Source organism: Mytilus edulis, chromosome 14, assembly GCF_963676685.1.
Source record: "Mytilus edulis chromosome 14, xbMytEdul2.2, whole genome shotgun sequence".
Taxonomy (NCBI): Eukaryota; Metazoa; Mollusca; class Bivalvia; order Mytilida; family Mytilidae; genus Mytilus; species Mytilus edulis.
This window is the reverse complement of record NC_092357.1, coordinates 49,712,866-49,737,583: the sequence shown is the minus strand read 5'-3', so window position 1 is coordinate 49,737,583 and position 24,718 is coordinate 49,712,866. Positions and strand designations below refer to the sequence as shown.

The 24,718-nt window shown below is 31.8% G+C and overlaps 1 protein-coding gene across 2 annotated transcripts in view; it reads right to left on the bottom strand.

Moving 5' to 3' along the window:
• The window catches only part of LOC139502770 (mesotocin receptor-like), a 34,151-nt gene extending 9,815 nt beyond the window's left edge, over positions 1-24,336 (bottom strand). The window contains exons 1-2 of one of the 2 annotated variants that reach the window (XM_071292351.1): positions 24,053-24,336; positions 3,644-3,702 (exon numbers count right to left, since the gene is read on the bottom strand). The gene's annotated coding sequence lies outside the window, so the exon portion shown is untranslated. Of the gene's footprint in view, positions 1-3,643; positions 3,703-14,032; positions 14,961-24,052 lie in introns of those variants that run through there. The other variant, XM_071292352.1, reaches the window with a different exon arrangement.
• Positions 24,337-24,718: the final 382 nt, after the last annotated feature.

Below are 24,718 nucleotides of genomic sequence, written 5' to 3'. Positions count from 1 at the left end.
TAAAATAAATATTCTATATCTCAAAAGAGAAAGCGGATACGACAAGTAACGGATATCTTATCTTAACTTTATCGCTCACTCAATCTACAAAAAGCAATTTAACGTGAAATTTCAAGATTACCGATTGACAGTTATTAGTTCTTTTGAATGTATTAACAATTTCGTTTGCAAATAATCTATATCCAATTTGGCAGCAGTTCAATCACATATTAGGAATACAAACATGTTTGCATTGAATATGTTACAATCATGTTTTTATTACAGAAAAATTAAAATTATTCTTTTTTTTTATTTCCTCCAAAAATCAAAGTTCAGAAATCATCATAAAAAGAAATTGGAAAAAAAATAGTCATTAAAAATAACTTATGTATCACAAATAGTTAGCTATAGTCACATGAGTAATGATTGGTGTCATTATAAACTGTTGTCAAAGTGATGTATTTACATCGGCACACGATTAACAAGCTATGTTATTATATTACGCAACGGTTTATTTACAAGCTGTGTACCTATTAATGTCAAAGTTTTTACATAGCATCCTGTTTACTTTTATTTTTGTATACTTGTTAAACATGCACTGTATTTCCCGGTGAATTACACAAGCTGTAATGGTATTTTTATAAATGACACATCAATGTCATAAAGGCACGGGTATCCTGGTGTTCAATAGTCATAAATCGATTAAGCGAAAACCAACCAAAATCGAGGTCAACGCACCAACTATAAAAGTAAAAACAAAAGAACAACCTTAACATTAAACTGCAATAAAACAAACGCAAACATACATAGAAATGGATGATATAACAACTGCTATATTCCGTACTTGGCACAGGACATTTTACTTATACAAAAAATTGTTTAACCCTAACCCTTGCCCCATTTACTATTTGTAATCAATAGGACTTTATAAAAAAAAAAAAACATTATCGAAAAAACTACATACATTTTCATTATAGCTACTTTTGTACTTGACTACTAGAAATTTTGAAACCGATTGTAAAACGCATGTCATTCAGACAGTCAAAATACTTTTCAGTTACAATTGGTCTGTTTGTAGTGGGTGTTTTTGTTAGTTACATCATGTTATTACGTTGAATTATCATACCACTGTCTCGGTTAAAAAGGAAGGCATTTCCGCTCCCCAAAACCCCGATCAACTCCGTCACTGTTAATAGGAGTACGTCCGAAATCACCAACGTATTTTCAAGTAGTTGGTGTTGAAAGCTGTCGGTATAAATTGTTCTTCTTGTATTGTTTCAGTATTATCAAGCCATTCGTTTTTGTTATCCATATTCGACATTTTTAATATAGTCCAGGATGTTTATCAGTTTTCTCGGATTTTATTCTTTATGTTATGCCGTACAGTTATATGCAGTTTTCATAATATCTTCCGGTAATTTTGTTATCATTTCTACGAATATTATGTGTTAAACGTTTTTTAAAATGGTTTTACACTAGTTCTTTTTGGGCCCTGAATAGCTTTTTGATTGGTGTGAGCCATGGCTCCATGTTGAAGGCCGTACATTGACCTATAATGGTTTACTTTTATAAATTGTTATTTGGATGGAGAGTTGTCTCATTGGCACTCACATCACATCTTCCTATATTTATTGAATAACGAAAAGTTAACGATGCCAATTTTAACATTTAAGAATATTTACAACAACAAATGTAAGACACATTACATATAGTTTTGTTTAAATATTGAGTACAATGGAGACATTGTCAGTGCATATTTTGTTTCACCTTTTCCTTATTGCTAAACATGGATAAAATAGTTTAAGCTTAACATGGTTAAGTTATATTACACTTATCATAATTTATAGACAAAGGTGAACTATACGTAATATGTAAAACTTATTATGACAGGAGAATGATACATTATGTAACTAACCCATTACTAGAGAACAGTGACAATTCTTTTCTATATTTTCTCATATTCTCAATGTATATCTCATCATAATAGGATTTGTATTTTTGATACAAAATTAAAAAAAGAAGCTCAACTTGAACTGACTGTTGTGTATGACTTAAATAGAAAATAATGAATATCTAAAATTATCGCAATAGAGATGTTATTATGAAAATATATTCTTCAGACCATGTGAAGTTTAAAAAGTACACAATAGCTGTCATGTATTTGTCCTTGATTAATTGTCCATTAATTGACCAATAATATTCCTATGCCATTTACTTACTTTCTACAAGGTTAGTATTTGCGACTAAAAAAATGTGTTAGTCTAGCATTCACCTATACGTGTAGATATTTGCAATCAATTTGTTACCAATTCACACGGTTAACTTGTAATATGATACTTAAAAGTTCGGAGATTGGGAATTTGATGTCTCAGTATTCGCCTTTTAAGAATCTAAAGGCCTATGGGTAATCTCATTGTTCGTAAAACCATAATGAAAATAGCTTACGTTATTGGTTGAATTTCAATTGTTTATCACGTTGTTAACCAATAACAACGTTTTGGTGTACGCTTTTGGAAATATTACCCAGAATACATTAGATCCTAAAACTAGAGGCTCTCAAGAGCCTGTTTCGCTCACCTGATTCTATTTAGGATTTATAAATAATATTAAAAAATATAAAAGATTGTAACAGATACTTATAATAATGTTATAGGCCAAATTTGGTTTAATATTGTTATGTTTGGTTTCATTTCATTCAGTAGTTCTCTTAAAGAAGACAGTTGTATGTATTTCCTATAGGGTACCATGTTCAACTAAGCCCCCGTATGGCGGCCATCTTGTATAATGGATCGGGTACAAAGTAACAACTCTTAGTCAGCACTTCATAAGGAACATTCATGCCATGTTTGATTTCATTCCATTTAGTGCTTTTCTAAAAGAAGACATTTGTATGTATTTCCCATAGGGTACTGTGTTTAACAGAGTCCTCCCGCTGGCGGCTATCTTTGATGATGGATCGGCTACAAAGTAACAACACTTGGTCAGCATCTCATAAGGAACATTCATGCTATGTTTGGTTTTATTCTATTCCGTGGTTCTCTAAAAGAAGACATTTGTATGTATTTCCCATACGGTCCTTTGTTAAACTAAATCCCCCGCTGGCAGTCATCTTGGATGATGGATCGACTACAAAGTAACAACACTTGGTCAGCAACTCATAAGGAACATTCATGCTATGTTTGGTTTCGTTCCATTCAGTGGTTCTCTAGCAGAAGAGAAGAAGTTCAATATGTAAAAAGTTTACGACGACGACGACGGACGACGATGGACGACGGACGCCAAGTGATGAGAAACGCTCACTTGGACCTTCAGGCCAGGTGAGCTAAAAATGTGTATACGTCATCCGATCAGATAGTCAGATGACGAAAAAAAGTACGCATCTGTAATCATATCAACTGTTACTGTTCAATATACTGATACATTTATTGTCAGTTACATCACATCAATGTGGTAAATTTATATAGAATGTACACGCATCATAGCAATGATAGGAAATCATATAATTGTAATATGTTAGCAAATTATGCCAAAACGACAATGCAACCTTAACAGCGTACATATTACAAATTAATGCGAAGTGGAAGCAATTTCACTTTCCGATTTTTAAACTTTCAAATAAATCAATCATCATGATTAAAGATAATAGATTATGATTTTTACTTACCTAAATGCATTTGCTTCTAGATAAACAATAACTTGTAAAACCTGTGTAACTTCCTTCTGCTGAAATAAACATTAACATAGGTATCATTTGATTCACCTAACGAGACATGTCGTTTTTTTACGATTGTTATAATTTATCAAAAACAACAACCGATAAGCAACATGTTGTCTTATATAATTAATCATAATATGAATATGGGTTTGTACAATACTTATATACAAAAGGTAACACCAGGATACATATAAACAAAACAAATGTTTTAATTAATACAGAATTAAACCAGTGTGAAAAAGTCTCTTCCAACAACTGGCTTTGTAGACAATTTCAAAGCTGAATTATAACTAAAAGATGCAGAATGTATTAATCCATCCTCCGAATTGCCTTTGTTAAATGTAACGTTGTCACTTTCAAGCGAATAACGTCATAATTAATACATTACCTGCTTTGTTTGACTGTGCATTTATTTTCTTCATCTTTTATATAACAAAACAAGCTGTTTTAATCAACAAATCTAATCAATACCCAACTGGAATTAATCTGTCTTCAAAATATTTGTAAAGCCAATCTACAGATTAACCGAAAGACAAAGAGAAAAAAAAAACCAACAAGTTTAAAATGTTGTACGGCAGCTATCCAGTCTCGTCTACAAGATACTCATAGATGACGGTTTGAACAAAAAGTAATACAGTACGAATTTGGAGAGCATAGACTACGGGGAAAAAAAAAACTCGCGTCAGACTTATTCAGAAATCAACTTGATATCTACTTTTGGACAATGTGTATAATAATCAATGCAACTTAAAAAAAATGTATTTTCATCTTGCATAAATCGAGGGATTTTAACAGAGTGATTTATATAGAATTAAAATGCATCATTTGACAATTGAAATGATTGAAGACAGAATTAATCAAAAATATGTATAATCTCTCCAGACGACACTGTAATACTCTCTTATACTGACATATTCCTTGTCTCAAGAGTAATTACTCATGAGTGCGTGTTGAGACAGTATTAATGCACTTTCAAAATAGTTACCAAGCGCGTCAAGTTGTGGAAGTCATTATATACGTAAAATATTGAGATGCTTTTGATGGGAACATATGTTACAAATCGATTAAAGAGGCATGTGATTTAATTTATTGGACTCAAAAAAATCAAATTAATACAAGATATACTACCGAACTATAATTGTTGTAGTTTGACAGTAGATCAGTAAATAAGTAAAATTGACCAGAGACAATAATACACGCCATTCTATACATATTTAAAAAAAAAATACATAGTTCTTTGGTTGTGTAAAAAGTCATTTCATGGATTTTTTTTCTTAATCTTTTATAGTTTCTCCAATGTATGTAACTTGTTAAAATGCATTACATAGTTAGCAAGTGCAAATAGAAAGATATCTATTGGACATTGTCTAACCGGGCATTCTTGGGGTTGAATTTTATGCTGCATGTTCAATGGTGTAAGGGAGGTGTTAAATAACAAAGCTATATTTAAACTCATATGCGTTGTCAAACCGCGAAACTTGACGAAAACACTCAGTCACAAAATCAACAGCAAAACTAAGGACTTAGACAAACCCTAGCTTAAAAATAATAAAAGTTAATGGTTCCTAGCTTTCTTTGTTAAATATTAAACATGCATGTGCAGTGTATTTAGTACAACTATTGCCAAACCTGTTTTAAGAGAGAAAGACAAAAAGTGGTCTTTAAGACAGTTGGGCTGTTAGAACAGATTAAATTTATAAGCTATGTTCTACAGAGGGATCAAAAATGCGTGTTTTTAACACAGGTGTTTGCTCAGTGCAGGTGGTCTTTTAAGCCATTTTGACTGTATGTAGAGACAACCCAATAATTCAATCAAATAACTCATTGTTAGAGAAAGTAAAATATTTTTTAAATGAATACAATTAAAACAGCCCTAATATAACCAAAACGGCATATGTCATACTGGTGACGACGTTCTAATCATATAAATCGCGTGGTCTGTATTGCTTTTTAGCCCGGTTAAATATTGAAAAAGGCCGTATCAGCCCAAGGGCTCATACAGCCTTCTCACTTCCGTTGTCGGAATTTTATCAGTTACGTTTCGAAAAGTACAAATATTACAACAATGTCATCTGTTAAATAACAACAACAAGCTATGTCATAAGAGGTGCAAACGTTGTCATTTACAAGAGTGGAAGCGAAAGCAATAATGAACAATCAACCGTTAACAACTTTAATATGCCAACATTTGACATGAGAAAAATCAATGGTATATTGTACAGGGCAAACATATGGTATGGCACATTCAATTTTCATTTTAATGCTAACAAACCGCAGCAAAAATTTGAAATGACATTTGTTTAAAACTAAAATTGTTAATCAAATTGTTAATGTTACACAAACATTTTACTTTGACTTTTCTCAATGTTATTCAAATAGTTTGATTAAAATATTTACCGCAATTTGACAGTTCATACACATTTGTGTTTTGAAATATTGGCAACTCATCATATATCAATGATATCATACATGTACATGTTACTCCAGATTCAAAGCAAGTCATTATTAAAATCATTGACCCTGTAAACATGTATTGTGCATGTAATGCATGATTCATTGCCAGTCCGAAATTGAATTATTTGCCCTATATTCACATCATTGCCAGTCCGTATTTGGACATATTGGCCCTATATTCACATTTGATGTATGTAATACAGCATTCAGAACAAGTATGAATTGAAAAAGTTGGATTATTTAATAAAAGTGTTATTAACTGGCTGTTTCTGTATTGGCACTGGTATAGATTCTCCGTCAGTTGTTTTGACCCTCGACCCTACGGGTCTCGAGGCCAATACAGCAAACCTTGTATCTATGCCAGTGCCAATACAGAAACAGCCAGTAAAAACACCATAATATCAACAGATAATAATGGGTGAAAACATATAGTTAAAGTTACACGATCAACCTTATTATGTTAGATTGAATTTCAGTTGGAATTATATGGTTTGACATACGCGTGAAACTAACGTGCCGCTCTGTCTAATTGGTAATTCCTTTAAAAAGAGCATTTGAACTTCTATTTAATTCAAATCAATCCAGTTGTCAATGATATATATACCAGCAACAGTAATATATATGAAAAATATTAGATCCTTTTAGATTGAGTTAACATCAAATAACAGAAAGTTTTGACATTGACATAATAATAACGACATTAATAGTATACCATTTATAGAAGGGTGATGCTAATTAGATTGACAGGAAAATTATATTCTAACGTGTCACTTAGATATATTAGATAGTGCTTCGTATCCTTGCTAATATTGATACCAACAAGTCAATATTTATGAAAAATAAATGATTTGGTATTATTGGCCTTGACACAAAAACCCAATAAAATTCAAATGAAGTTAATTTAACAGTTAAGCACAACGGTACAGCCAATTAGAAAGCCACATATCGTAAAGCCAACTAAATTTTTTTTGGAAAAGTAAATTTTATAACAATTTATTAAAGAAAAATATCTGTTGAATAAAATTGAGAATGGAAATGGGGAATGTGTCAAAGAGACAACAACCCGACCAAATAAAAAACAACAGCAGAGGGTCACCAACAGGTCTTCAATGTAGCGAGAAATTCCCGCACCTAGAGGCGTCCTTCAGCTGGCCCCTAAACAAATATATACTAGTCCAGTGATAATGAACGCCATACTAATTTCCAAATTGTACACAAGAAACTAAAATTAAAATATACAAGACTAGCAAAAGCCAGAGGCTCCTGACTTCGGACAGGCGCAAAAATGCGGCGGGGTTAAACATGTTTGTGAGATCTCAACCCTCCCCCTATACTTCTAACCAATGTAGAAAAGTAAACGCATAACAATACGCACATTAAAATGCAGTTCAAGAGAAGTCCGAGTCTGATGTCAGAAGATGTAACCAAAGAAAATAAACAAAATGACAATAATACATAAATAACAACAGACTACTAGCAGTTAACTGACATGCCAGCTCCAGACTTCAATTAAACTGACTGAAAGATTATGATTTCATCATATGAACATCAGGCACAATCCTTCCCGTTAGGGGTTTAGTATCATACCAATCAATTATTCTTCAAAATAAACGATCTTCAAAGTTCACCTGTATGATTAGTTGTATTATTACCTTATAAGCCATATAACTTGCTTCGCGCCCTTACTAGACTTTACTGACCCTTTATTGATCCGTAGAGGGTCACTAGAGAATAGTATAACGACTTATTTGCACAGCACTTTCCCGACCAACTATTCAAATCACCAAAAAAATATTATGTCCAAATTTACAGTAGATGTGTGACGTCATGATACGCTTTGCAATCTTACTCAAACCCACATATTCACAACGATCACCACGATGCATCGTCAAACAGATCGCAACATTAACATTTGCCCAAGTTTCGGGATAGGAGTAATTAACAGCCAAAGAACTTACTATATACGATACATTTTACACTTTTTCGATTACATGTGTGACTTCAAGTAAAGACGTGTTGCAAGTATTCAGGTAAATTGAAGGGGAACATACTATTAATGGATCATTCTTTTGCAATTTAAAAACCTGCTAATCATTTCATTTGAAAAATAAATGTATATATGCGTATACAGAGAACAGATACATATTTTATTACAAACAAAAAGGAAACAGTTAATAAATCAATTAAATGAAAATAAAACCACTTTAGTTTGCCTAGAGTAGTTGTTGTAATGGAAAACATTACTGCACTCTTCACTCTGGCTTCTGAAGCATTATAAATGAAACTTATATCAAAACACAGTGTTGATAATAAAGTATACATACAAAACAAATGAGCTGATTAATAAACATGTTATTCAATTTCTTAAATTATTCTGAAAAGAAAATATTCGATAACTAACGATCAACAATAGTAAAATCACAAAATACTGGACTACGGTAAATATTCAAAAAGGAAAATCCCTTATCAAATGGCAAAATAAAAAACTCAAAAATATCAAACGAATGGATAACAACTGTCATATTAACAATGGTAACAACTCAACTTCAGAATGCAATATATCCGTTAGATGCGTATAAGGACAGTTAGCCCAAAATTGAAAAAAAATTTCATGTCCACGATTTTGAAAAAAACAAATACATTATATGACTTTACTAAAACATGGACGTTAGGATACATAATAATATCTTAAAATGCATAAGATGAAAAGGAATATGATTTGACAAAAAAGCTTTTTCATGTAACAATGATATCATTTTGTCATGTTTTATTATGTATATGAAATCTTCATCAGTGAAAAAGGGGGGGGGGAGCTACATACACGTTCAGTGTGCACGGAATTTTGTCCCCAGTCGATTTCAATTGTTAACGTAAAACATGTATTTACACGTCAGTTCAATTTATTTAATCAGTTTTTATGGTTGTCTGAATTGGAGAAAACTGAAATCTACTGTTACGAACAAAAACAAACAAAAGGGAAGACAAATATTTTGACACATGCTGAACCATTAACACAGTAATATACCAAACAATCACATACTTTTGAAAGAAGGAATAAAGTTTTAATGAAAATATTAATTTAATCTATTCCTGAGGTAAACATGGTAGAAAAGCCTTTGAAATTTAACAAATCAAAAGTTTTGTCAACTGTTGATTTATCAGTATGATCATATCAATGATATTTCATGTCAGCACAGAAGTGCTGACTACTTGGTTGGTGAACCCACGGGGATTAAAAGTCCACCAGCAGTGAAATCGACCCAGTGACCCAGTGGTTGATACATGTAAGGGACTTTCCGTCTTCAATTTCAGGTATTGTTTGGTATTTTCGTTATATTACTTTTATTATGAATATTGAATTAATTACATTCATGAAACCCTTTATAAATATATGAAAGAGAAGTAGTTAATAATCAAGCTGATTGCTGTAACTCGTGCAAACAAGTGAGTTAATCAAACGGTTAGTTATTTGAGCATTTTCACTAGGTAACACACTCTAGCTTATCATAAGAAATGAACGGCAATGGTTATCATGGATTGACTTAGATTTCTTAAAACATAAGAACAAAAAATGAAAAGAAAAAAAAAATTGTAGACAGCGAATTCATTCTCATCAAACAGCCATCGTGTGATTCCTTTTAAGTCATTGAGGTCATATAATATACTGGAAATTCAGAAATTATCACGTGCATTTATGATTACGATTTCGTCATTTAAACTAGTGCTATTAGAAATTTTGCGATAAGAAATTTGTTTTCTGTTTAACTCATATAAAAGATTTCAAAATGCGAATTTAAATTGTAACCCAGTCGCATTTTTGCAATAATAACAAAATTATCGCAATAACTTCTTAATTTATAGTATATCTCTTGGACAGTTGAGTTTATGGTTAATTGCATTTTGTCAAACATAATATCCTATGAGAATTTTACAACATTTGAAGATATTGGAAAATAGTTGTGTTTTCGTTAAAAGATACTAAGTTGAATCACAGATCATTATGCTGTTAAATGAATTATCAGATTTCAGATTTACAAATAAATACTGCATCATATCTGCAATCTTATCATTGTATTACTGACAGATCACTTGTGTAAAGCCAAATCGTGTGCATGTGCTTAATATTTCTATACATTAAAATGAAAAATGATCTGCAACCAGTATCCTGTTTGTGGAAGTCAACATCTGTGACAAATGACGTAATATAGTTCATTTGATCGAATATCTAAAGATGAAATATGCGTATATTTGACTCCATGTCCTCGAGGGGAAAACTTATTACTTGATTGGGATATTTCTAATTTATTTGATATAGCAAATTCAGTAATACTTGTGTTAAAACTGGTAAATAGGTAAATTCATTTCTTAAATTTGCGTACACATATCTCATACGCTTAGACTCGGTAATTCGGTTTTCACACATATATATCTAGATTTCGCACCTTTTCTCTTGTCGAGAAATTTACTGATCAGATCGACACGTATATTTTGCATTCATGATATGTTACTACATACAGTTATCTCTTTTTCTGATTGAACACTTTTATACTGATTTTACATGATCAGAGTTGTCACAATTAATTCATATCAAACTGATCAGTACAACTTCTCATCCCACAATGCTTTTTGTTTTATTTACGTAATATTAAGACAATCTTTATGTTCGTATGATTATAGCAAAGAAGAACATACATGTAACACGTGTAACCATAGAAATACGTCCATGTAATGTTGTCTTATTGCTTAAGCTTGAATTTGTGAGTAATAATATCTCACTTCATATATTTTTTGTAAGTATACTAAATTGTATTGAAATATTTTTAATTTTAGTTGTATGTTTTGTGAAACAAGGGTCTTGAATATTCACGAAAGTCTATCCTTGGAAGTACAGTCTCTAGCTTTGTAACGGTCACTAAACACGTAAAGGTGTTTTACTAACATTTTGACCAAAAAGAAAAAAAGTAGCTCAAATGAAAGAAATTTCATAAAAGAAAATATCATAGTGCGTCAACAGACAACATTGCGTAACATGATCGTGTCCTTCAACGTAACACCAACATCAGTGGTATGTTAAATTGAATTCCTGTGTCAAGTTTGATTATATGGGTTACCATACGTCTTAAATTAAAGTGCGTGATATATCAAATTGTTCTACCTTCAAAAGGAACATTTGAACTTTTGTTAAATTCAAAGCATTTCGGTATACTGGCAACACTTATAAATACATGAACCCTTTAAGATCCTTTTAAATGAGTTAATATCAAGTGACAGTTTTGACGTAAATAGAAAACATAAAAACAATAGTTGTATTCAGTATATAGAAAGCCCATGTAAACAAGAATGACGTATATTATTATTCACTTAGAAACTGCTCGTTGTCATTGCTTGAGTTAATATCCACAATTCAAAGATACAATACTGTTTTTCAACAAAACAAATACTCCGTCGAAAGGGGACGATAAATGGCTGACCCGTGTTAAGAGAGAGCCATATCTCTTGCACGTTAAAGACACCCTAAAGATTTCGAAAAAGAGCAGGCTAATGCCGTTACAAAGCAGCACTCGCACCCGCAAAGTGGAAATGGATTAATATAAGTTGCAAAACGTATTTCCCAATCCACTATTAATAAATATGTTTAAACTAAAATTAAACTTACAAAACAAATGATCTGTAACGTCGCTGATGAGTCTTGTGTAGACGAAACGCGGGTCTGACGTACTAAATTATAATCCTGGTAATTTTGATAACTATTGTTACGTTTTAGCTTGAGCTAAAGTACCAAACTATATGAATAACTAAATACTTCACTTGTCCTGTTGCATGTGTATATTTAAGTAAAATCTTAATGGAGGTTTGCGGGTTAACTTAGCCTGAACTAAGATAGATAATGGAAAGAGTTGTTTGCTTTTTTTTAAAAACAAAAAATGACGAACAATTCTTCAAACTCATTTTTGTTTTAAATCTAGAGCGTTGACACAAAATCAGATATCAATATTGAAGTAATCTAAAAAAAAAAAAAACGTTTGTTAAGAATAATTAGATCGTTCATTTGATAAATGTAAATATACAATTCATTCTGTCAGACATTATGACCAACCACAAATGTTTTCCCTTATGTTTTCTTTAATCATTGTGTTTCTAAAATTTATAAAAAAATCAAATGCTAATTTGCGGAATAGTCGCATTACAGTCAGTCTATATCAATTCTTGAAATGAACGCTGACGAACTACAATGTTGTAGAAACGATACGTATCAGAATATTAATGTTTCATTTGATCAGAAAGAATCAAAATATACAGAGCAAAACAAGGGCATCTCAGTCCTGAACAGAAAATGCTGCAACAACCACCTAGAGTCACATCTGAGAAAGATCAAATATATGTCGGAATGTTCCAAGAAATTCCATTGGAAGTCCAAAATAGTGGATATTCAGATCAAGCTACATGAAAAAATTTATCATTCAATTTAAGGATGTTTGCTCCTCTAGTTTTTGAATTTTTGACAGATTTTCGGAATCCTCTGGTTTTATCCATGTATTCCATTAAAATATTTTGCCAACTGACCCCTACTCTTCTTTTCATACTTTTATTAGATCAAGTTTAAAAAGCCGTATTTCAAAATCTTATAAAATTCTTGTTTTATTTTCATAGTTTTTGAAACAAAAAAGGTGCCAATGATAAATGTATGAAAAATCTAGAGAGAATTATTTCCCGCCAAATTTTCAAAGTCTTATATCTCCAAAACAAGCACTTGAACCCTCCATTGTTTTCTGCTTTTTTGTTTGTTTATTAATATACTATCAATTCATAGCAGTCTTTTAAAAAGCTTGTTATTTTTTAACAGAGTTGCGAACATCCTTAAACAGTTAATCATTACTTTATATTTTATAATGAAACTAGTAAGACGTTCTTTGACACCAATTATACATGTTATAATTACATCAACTTTATATACCGTTGTTTCTTTAATTTAGATTGATTGTCCAAATTTTCATATTGATCAAAACTAGATTTTGTTTGACCTAAAGTAGTCAATAAAATGGAATTCAATGATTCTGGCATACAGGCGAGAGGTTAATATAGCAATCAAACCGGTTTTTATCCACTAATTTCTACTACATTAGGATATATGTGAATTAGGTCAGGGATATGACATTTGTTTACCATTTGTTTGACGTATTTGAGCTTTTGATTAAAACCAGTTGATAAGGAAATTTCCGATTTGAATGTTCTATGGAATTTGGTATTTTGTTTTGTGACTTTATACATTTTTGGTGATCTTTATGTTAATTTGATTCCCTGAAACTGAAAAAAGTGTTTAGAACCATATAAAGACAGCAATGTACTAAACAGACAACTGTCAAAAGAAATCTTGACTCGGTAAGTGGTCACAAATCACAAAAGAAAAGACTCCTGAATAAACAATAACCAAATTTCCGGCACAAGATGGTCATTACGATTAGCAGTGTCTTTTCAGTGAGCTACGACCAACATATACACAATGTATGATAATAATACACTGAAAAACGAAGAGCTGATCAAAACACGAAAATAAATGTGTAGCAAAAGTCGGGCAAGGAATCATAAAGATGCATGAATAAAAAATAAAATCACAAAAATACTGAACTTAGAGGAAACTCAATTCGGAAAGTCCATAACCACATGGCAAAATCAAATAACAAAACGCATCAAAAACGAAAGGACAAGAACTGTCATATTCCTGACTTGGTACAGGCATTTTCAAATGTAGAAAATGGCGGACTTTAAGATACACTTCAGATTCATTAGTTTTGAAAATTAAAAGTTTGTAACAACAAATTTTCATAACACAAAATCGGTATTTGCCTTAAAGAGTTGAAATGAAAAAATAACATAATAACTAACCTGTTTGTACACACTAGCTCCCTTCTGTGTGATTCCTTTCAGAATAAAATCTATGATATAGTTGAGCATTTTTAAATATGCAACTGGCATATGTAATAGTTTCATTTTTCAATCAACTGACGTAAAAGGTGATGGATTGTATCATCATGTTTATATTCTACTTAGATTTAATTTTTATTTGAATTCAATTTCACTTTAATAAAGAGTTGTGCTGTATTCAAATCAAAAGTATAAATACGATATGGCGTTATAAATTGGCTACATAAAAGGGATTGCTGTACAGTAATTGAAAGCATTTACACAACTGGTGTCATTGACTTTATGAGGCCTGAATGCTTAAAATAAGCAGCTAATAGAAAAATATGTTACATGATTATTAAAGTGCTAGCGCTTTGTTCAGCGACATATTGAGACCTAAAATAACAACTGATTTCTCAAGAAATAAAGAGTTACGGAATTCGTGCTAATTTTGGTATTGAAAAAGATTAAAATTTAATATCTGTGTTAATAAATCGACACTTTTAGCAAAATTAACCTTAATTTAATCGTTGTAACCAAATTATAAATCCAAAAATGAAAATAAGAAAATTTTGTTTTAATTGTCAATCATACAAAAATTGACAAATTGACCAAAGAACAAGGATGGATTTAACAAATGCAGGTAATCATTCGTCGTTCGACAACATATAAAACGTTTGTTCTACGCTAAAAAGCTACGAAAGGTTCTGTTAACGAACTTGTTAATTATTTATATTTCCAAATTATTTTACATTCCATCATTACACATAAAATGGTGAATATAGCGGTTGGGAATGAGGACGGAGAAAAATATCAAATCATTAATTTAAAATGAAGACCTTGTCAATGCCAAAAAAATGAAATGTTAGGTGTGAACGATTCCGAAAAAGGTTATTCAAGTAAATTGCCTGTAACGCACTACATTTCTTAAAATTTATTTCGTTCAAGTGATAACCTTCATTAAAAAAACTCCCACTGGTCGAGTATTAATACAAACTTACGTTCAAAATCGAAGTCATTAAACGTTATTTAAAATAAACTGCATAAAAAACGGAAGTTTGCACTTTGGTTTTAAACAACGTAACATGAGTTTATTCTCAATTATGGCCAGAAGAAATGACGATGCACTTGTCAACATCCTCTCATTAACAAAAAAAAATCATTACCATGGATTAAAAAAGCTACAAAATATAAATCTTGAACGCCAAACGCCTTTTTACTTCTGTATATTCTACTTATATTGTTTAAGGCAAAACTCAATTAGTTAATTAATTGGAATAACATATATGTTCATATGCTTATTAATACCAAAAACAAAAGAAACAACAAACGGAAAAAAATACCACTAAACAAAAAAAAACAAAAAAAAAACGCCACGACCACTGATTGTAACAAGTCATTTAACTAACTGGAATGCCATGGTTTGGTGAATTATTTATAAGGTAAATTCACAAAAATACTAAATTCCGATGAAAATTCAAAACAAAAAGTATCTATTCAAATTGCAAAATCAAAAGCTCAAAAACATTAAACAAATGTCATATTCCTGACTTGGTACAGAAACATTCTTATGTAGAAAACCGTGTATTGAACCTCGTCTCATTGGCACTAATACCACATCTTCCTATATCTATATTATAGGCGAAAATGTCAAAAATACAGCAGTCTATTATGTGTAACAAGCCCAATCATAAAATAAAAAAGGAAACCCTCCCCCAAAAAACCAACAAATATGTAAAAAAGAAGCACAGAAAGGCATGAATATTTTAAACGCATTTTGTGCGTTTGAACAGCTTCTATCATGTCTATGGGTTTAACTTAATCAATAACACTCACCCCCCTCCCCGACACCCCCCGGGAATTCGGTAGCTTATGATGTGTTAATACCTGTGAACGTATGGAAATATTCAATTAATTAAGCACCTAAAACCTAAAACCTAAGTCGACCAGAAAACTGCATTTGTACGTTAGATTTATCAACAATAAAAAAAGAATGTTATAAATCCATTAAGTACTATATTCCTCAACTTCAAATAAAATTACATAAAATGCATTTTGACAGCATCCGCCTTTTTATTGCAACAAAAATTTAGGTTTTCCCTGTCGTATAACACAGCTGTTGTAGTTATAGATAGCGGAATTCAAGGGCGGTTCCGACAATCTCATTCGTGTTTACTGCCAAGATAAATACTATGAGATACAATAATTGAAATAGATCTTCAGACAATCGAAAAAACTAACAAATAAAGACATTGAAAGAACCGCAGTATATGTTTGTGTGTTTTATAGCGATATACCTTGTACCGTATGCATGCATCAATCAATAATTATTAAGATTTCTATTCAGATAAGGCTTATGTATCCATTGGTTCTTTATAACACCCTGGGGTGTTATAGTAGCAGTAAAATACAATGATAAGCTTTACTTAGAACAAAAATATAGCCCCATACCCCATAAACTTAATATTTACTTGACGTAAATCTAAATCGTTGTTTCTTTAAGCAAGTATTTCAGTATCAGTTATAAATTTTCACATAGACATTTAAAGTTTCTTCCAAACACGAACTGAAACATACCATATCGCATTATTTATAAAGAGTTATCAGTTACATTGGACTTTAATCTGTCACGTTGGGAACTATAATACAACGTTATTTTTTATATTAAACACCGGCCTGAACACGGATAAGAATATTCTTTTACGATATTGTCATTTTCTATGAAAATTGAGATGTACCGGTAAAACAATGCTTCAAGTGATAAGATCGGAGGTATGTGCCCACGATATATTACACGATTGGTTTGCTGTCCCATATGTATTTTATCATAACAATGAATTAACAATATATATACTTCAAGTATATTACTAAAGAACGTATTTTTTCCATAACTTTCAATCCACAAATTAATTTTACAAATTGAGAATGACAAGTGGCCCGATTGTCAAACTAGTAGATCTTCTAAAAGTATGCGCATTAAGATAAACAAAATGCATATTTATGGAATGAACTCCAAACATAGAGAATGGAGACTGTTTCCAACTGGCAAATAAAATATTTTACAAATCTTATAACAAATAAAAACAAAACAAGACGTTAGGATTAAAGACAAATCGGCAATATTATAGTCCAAATAAAGATGACGTCTTGAAAGGCTAATTTTATTTATATATTTTTTTGCTTTGACGCCTACTGCGACGTCATAACGCTAAAGGCATGTTATTACTTGGATTTGGTTTGATAGGGCAATATTGTATCCAATAATTTCCAAAGAAATGATAAAAGTTTCAATTCCATATGAAGCAGACGACAATCTACTGCTTTGTTTTAAACGTTTAGCTGTTTCACTTAAGGAGAGAATGACATAGATTTTTGCACCAACCTCGGTAAAATTGGAAAGACACAGATTTCAGGGTAGTTAGTTTTAGTTGGTCATCACATTCAGGTCCGTCAAATTTTAGATATGCATTTCAAACAGATGTATGTTCTTCCTTCACTTACCAGCTTTATGTGATCAACAAAATAATGTCACATAACGCATATCCATATAAGTATAAATAATGACTAAAATTCTCAAATTCATGTAAAAAGAGGAAATTACATAAACAATGATAAATAATACATCCTTAAATAGGACTTGTAAACATTTTTCAATAAAAATTTGACATTACAGCATTATCAAAAACTCTAACTGTTAAATTCATTTGATTTATATGAATATAATATAAAGGAGTATTCGAATAAATTTGATTGCGATGATGAATCTTGTTCATTTTTAATTCTTAAAAAAACCCCGATAAGCGATTTAATCAAATAATTGCCTTTGGGCACGAGAGAGTATGCATTACAGAGACATGCTTTTTTTCATTTATCAATACAACATAGCACACAGAAAATTGATGAAAATTATATTGGCGGGGAAGTACCTCTAACATGGTTTGGGTTATTGTTTAATACTAACAGTTTTCTCCAGTAGCTTTTAAGAAGATTCTAATAGTCAAAGTTCTACTTAGTTGGTATCACGTACTAAATTCGCGTAGTTATTTTCATATTTATCGTAACAGTTCACTAGCACACTGTGTTACTAATATAATTGGAGCTTAATAACAGTTAGGTAGACTTTGGACGACAAGGAATAGTCAATTCTCTTGGATGGATCAAGCATTATTTTCGTGATGGTACTATCGAAAATGACAGACAAGTACAGTGATGATCACACCTGTGTGAATACTTACATGCAGTATACAAATTATCGTATTGCACAAACCTTCATGTTCATCTAAAGATATGTATTTTACAGCATCAATACAAGTTGGAATGGATTCTTTTAATTTCGGTTTTGTTAGTGTCTATTTGACTTGACCTTTTCAATTAATGTCTATTCATGAGAATCATACATGATAATGGTAATTATTTTCACTTATTTGATAGCAATTACATTGATACACAGTTAAGATAAATAAAAGACAAGACATGTTTGTTTTGACAATATGCGTTTATTTTACATAGTTTGCAAAAAAAAAGTTTTGTATCATATCACGATTCGTGTCGTATTCCATAAGTCATATTGACATCAAGGATCTTAATGTAGGATATAGATTTTTGCTGGCATCTATTAATGCAATATAAAACTAAGATAAGATTTGTAGTGTCGGATTTGTTGTCATTAACGTCATCTTGATATGTATAATTAATGAAGAGGGATCGACAGCATACACTCTTATCTTTTTATACGATAAAACTGAAACAGGGTCTTACATTCAATGAAATGCATGATATTAAGATTGACTGCTATGTAAATCTGATCTTGATCGATAATTTGAAACAATACAACATTTATATTTTGAAAGGTTATTTTACTATATACATGGGTGACAACTTTGCAGGTATTTTCTCCTTAAATATTTTCTATTAATAATAATATTCTAACAAATAATGTTACGAAGTACGAAGAAAATATAAAGATCTAAGACAGTTGTATGTTATAAATCAGTTTTATTTTTCGTAATTTGTTTTATCATAAAATCGGTCCTTTATTTTTGGCGGGGCCTTATAAAGACGACTCTGATGTAAGGTATTTTATAATTGTTGAAAGAAGGCCGAAAGTTGATTAGAATTATCGTTTACTACTTCATTATAACTGTGTTGGATGGATGTCTCGTTATCAATCTTACCACATCTCCTTATTTTCATGTAGTTTAAGTTGTCTAATGCATTTTACATATTGCAGGCGATGATGTAACTGAGATCTCAATTTGTTGAGTTAAAATCCAGTTTCGGAAACGAAACAATAATGTGACTCCATGAAAGTTGAACAAAATACAAATGTTCGTGCATATGCAACTTGCAGCATTGGGTTGCATTTGTGTTAAAACAGTGCAGAAGATAAAATGAAATAACTCTTGTTAACTTTTGCAGTATTCGCTATAGATAAATCATGCTCCCAATACATATTTCCAATATAAGAACTGGAAGAAACATGTACAGTGATTAAATTTCATTTAAACAAGCATAACAGAAGGCACAACCGCATTTTGTAGTTACCAAATTGTGTCAACTGTGCCGGTAAATCATGTACTTACACTGTTAGATCTAATGTAATAATAATTGCATCTGTAAAAATAACGATTGAAAAACTAATATGACACAGGCTGATAACCAATAACACAGATGAAATAATTGGAAATGAGACTTGTGATTCATAAATAAAAGTTAACACCACAAGTGTTTGAAACAAAAACGTAAAAATATATCAGATATACATGACAAATCTTGAAAACAAAACTGTGAAGCACTTTTTGATGGGTAACAATTACCATGATAAGTCTAGTAACAATTTGTCCTAACAATGTTAAATCAGCATCACAAATCTTTATACCCCAAACTCTCTTCAGGACAATGTACAATCAGCCTACCGTGCGTGTATTTAGACTGAAACAACATTTCTTCCTAATTTGGCTAAAACAAAAATTCTTTCTGTTCATTGTGAAATTACTCTTGGTCTTCACGATAATATGTACAACTCTTGTGCTGTTGGGTTTTTAAAGCTATTTCTATCAGTTGTTTTCGAGGTTACTAGTATCAATCGTTCTTTTATAGAATGTCGGCCATTATTCTGAAGTAAATGGTACAACATTTAGTTGGTATAAACTCATCTCCATATGAGGACGCAACACATCGCTATAAGTTCCGTTCTATTGACATTCATCTCATGTCTAATGTTTCTCAAGGATCTGCCCTAGGGCCAAATCTCACTTGTCATTTGTCAATACAAATTGTCGAAATATTGAAAAGCCCTAACACGTGCTATCACTCGTGTTTAAACTACCTGATAGTTTGATTGAATATATCAAGGTGATTTAAAGATTTTAACTCTAATATATTAATTTATGAATTAAAAGGATCATGAGTTGAAAACTGGTCAATCGTTTTGATTATACGCTAGTAATGGACAAGAAAATTTGTTTTGAAATCCGGTTTCAATTAAATATAAAAACATTGGACGAATTAATGCATGTATAACCAAAAAATAGTTTTCATTTACCGCTTGAACCTATCGATGCCAAAGGAATATTCTATTGTGTGATTTTACACCGAAAAGAGATCTGAAATCAGAAAATTATATGATTTCAACAACTTCAATTTAGAAACTTAAACGTATGAGAAACATATATGTGTCAAAGCAGCCGTCGTTCTTATTTTAACTGAATTACGAAATATACATGAAGTGATTGCATGTTTTAAGAGAGAGACAAGACCATATTTATATATATATTCAGATGTACTACATTATGTACATATTACTCTTATTTTTTTCTAACTTATATATCTCTTCAACTTTGTACTTTTTTGGCTTTATAAATATTTTGATATGAGCGTCTCTGATGAGTCTTATGTAGACGAAACGCGCATCTGGCGTGCTAAATTATAATTCTGGTACCTTTGATAACTATTATAATCGTGAAAATTTTTGATTTTTTCTCTCCTTTTTTTTCGTACAAATGTATTGTCTTTTTATTTACCTAAAGCCGCAGTCCAACTAGACCACGATCGAACCACGCTCACCGCGATCTAAAATAAATTTAGATCGTGGTGGGGTCGCGGTATGAGCGGCATAAACATGTTAGTTTTCGTTGCTTTCACGATGCTACTACGTCCTAATTACGCTTCTACAACGATCCCGCTACGATTAAACCACGTTCTCACCACGCTTATTCCGCGACCTCACTACACTTATAAAAATCTTTCTACGCTCTTCACGTTCTCACTACGACCATAACACGAGTTATCCGATTGCAACACAATCTTACTGCGATTATAGTACGTTTCTACCACGATTATACTACGTTCCTTCCACGATTATACTACGTTCATACCGCGATCTTACTACGTTCTCAGCAATGCCGTCAATATCGTGTCTCATATTAATATAGTTCCATTTCTTCTATTTCTGAAACAATACAGTCATGCCACCAAAATCAACTAGAACACGTGGGCGTGGTGGTAGGGGTTGATGTAGAGGCATAGGGAGCAAAGTATGAACGCCATACTAAATTCCAAATAGTACACAAGAAACTAAAATTAAAAATAGTACAAGACTAACAAAGGTCAGAGGCTCCTAAATTGGGACAGGCGCAAAAATAGTGGGGTTAAACATGTTTGTGAGATCTTAACCCTCCCCTTATACCTCTAGCCAATGAAGAAAAGTAAACGCATTACAATACGCACATTAAAATTCAGTTCAAGAGAAGTCCGAGTCTGATGTCAGAAGATGTGACTAAAAAACAAAAAACAAAATGACAATAATACATAAATAACAACAGACTACTAGCAGTTAACTGACATGCTAGCTCCATCCTTCAATTAAACTGATACTATACACATAAGTAGTATAATACTTGTCATGAAGAGATGTCGGAACGACCAATCAAACCTAAATTATTACCTATTGCTGGTCCATAAAGCTCAAATGACGATATTTTAGTGAAAGATAGCAGAGATGACACAGATGTGTCAATATATATAGGAAGATGTGGCATGAGTGCCAATGAGACGACTCTCCATCAACGTAAAAATCTATAAAAGTAAACCATTATAGACCAAGGTACGGCCTTCAATACGGAGCCTTGACTCACACCGAACAGCACGCTATAAAGGGCCCCAAAAAATACTAATGTTAAACCATTTAAACTAGAAAAACCAACAGTCTAATCTATATACGAACGGGAAGCATGGTTGAGCCGTTAGAGCAAATGGATAAATACATTCAGACAAACAAAATCTAGGGATTTTTTTTTATATATTGTATGTGAAAATGACAATAAAAATGATGGTCGTAGTTTGAACGTAGTAAGGTCGTGAGAAGAGCGCGATGAGGACGGCAAGGGCGTGTTAGAATCGTACTATGGTCGTGAACAGCGTGTTAAAGTCGTAGTAGTTGGGTCGCATTGAGAACATGATGGTCGTAGTAAGGTAGTGATAACGTCGCTGTGAAATCGTAGCTCAATCTCTCCGAATAGAATCACACTTTCGCTACGCTCTCACTACGATTGTACAGCGACCTTTGCGATCTCACTACGATCTTACTGCGCTCTCACTACGCTTCTACTACGCCTATATATCGCCACGACCGCACCACAATTGTTTTGAACATGTTCAAAGTTGGCCACGCTCTTCACGATCTTGAAGACCTCACCACGACCGTGGTACCACCTTACTGCGACCTACTCGATCGTACCGCGATCATCAAAATTTGTATTTTTTTCACAGATCGTAGTGCGATCGTGGCCTGGTGGGACTGGGGTATTACCAATTGTTAAATTTGTTTTTCCCCCGATAAATGTTTCTCGGATTTTTGTTATATGAAAGATATTTAAAATCCGTTGAAACTTCATTTTCATCTTTCTTCCCTTTCATGAATGCTACCTACCGAATTATACTATTTACTGGATTTTGATAACATGAGCAACACGACAGGTCCATCATGTGAAGCAGGATCTGCCTACCCTTCCAGAGCATCTGAGATCACCCCTAGTTTTGGTGGGGTTCGAGTTGCTTATTCTTTATATTCAATGTTGTGTCATGTGTACTATTGTTTGTCAGTGTATTTTCGATTTATGAGTATGACGGTCCCTCTGGTATCTATCGTCCCTCTTCTACAGTTTTTAACATGACTTTTAAATGACAATTGTGTTATTGGTAAGAACATATGGTAATCTGATTGATGTAAAGTACTATCATGATATTATCTATCACAACATAATAAGTTTAAGGGTACGCATATATCTGTCAAATGAACACGTTTTAATGTAATTGGAAATCAATTCAAACGAAAAATCAACAACATTCTCAAAACTTACTCTTATCTGCTTTTGTTATCATATTTTCTCTGACTTTTTAAATGTTGTACATTTTACGAATCCGTTAACATCGGTAAATCAAACTTGCAAATTAATCTTTTATATAGCACAACTATTTTGTAGCAAATTACACATTTAAAAAAAAATCGGTATAATATGGCTCTGGAAAAAATAAGACATATTGGCCTACTAAGCAATCAGTTTTTAAATTTGTACTTGAAGAGAAATATGTCGTGAAAAGGGTTGAGAGTTAGATTTAAACTTTTGCACAATTTTGTACACCGTGTTACCGTGGAAAGTGGAAATTATTTGTTGAAAGTGGAAATTATTTGTTAGAAAAAGGAATTTAAATATATGACGTCTTGAGATACTTAGCCAAAAACTGAAATATAAGAACACATTTCGAAGAAATAAACTTATATTTACTACGTCATGTTGGGATATGCATGCACCGTCACTTCAGAGTTGACATTCATGTTTAGAATAACTAAACCGAGTTAAGTTTGTTTGACATTTGGATAGAAAAAAATCGACAAAAACGAATGAATCTTATAAGATATCCGATTGAAATTATCAAATCATATTTCAAATCATTGATAAAAGAGCAACACGTTTGCTTCAAAGAGTAAAAAATGGTACTTACCAATTCCAAAGCATCCAACTATATATCACTGACACAAACTGCTTGGAATATGTCTAGAACATTAACGTATGAAATTGATTTTCGTGGTCATATCTCATTATTACCTACGCATTGTTTGTCTTTATAAAAATCCGCAATGAAAACTTTGACAAATAAAAGTATCAAGCAGTCAACATAAAACGTAACACTTCGTATATATCACACGTGTTAACATGACTAAAAAAATCTCAGTATTTTGCAATCTTTTATTGATATTTTCGAAAGTAAGTGTCGTTATAACATCCATGTAATTACGTATATACTTTAATAACTGTAATTAATTGACTGTATTTGTTCCATGTCTTCTCTTGCAATTATGTCTGATGATATTGGCCAGTTTAAGATGGATTTATTTTCCTCAAACTAAAATAAAAAGACATCACTACAATATCACGGAATTAAACAGTGATATACAATTGAATATGTGATAGAAAACAAAAATGAATGTAGTAAGTTATATTTTGATTATCAATTGTATTGACAACAGATAATTTTTATATAGTATAATGCATATTAAACACAGCTTTATTCAAGTCCTCATACTGTAAAATAAAATACGGAAAAGTAATAAAAACATCATTTACATGTTACAAACTTGTGAGAACATTTTTAAATCAACATTTAAAA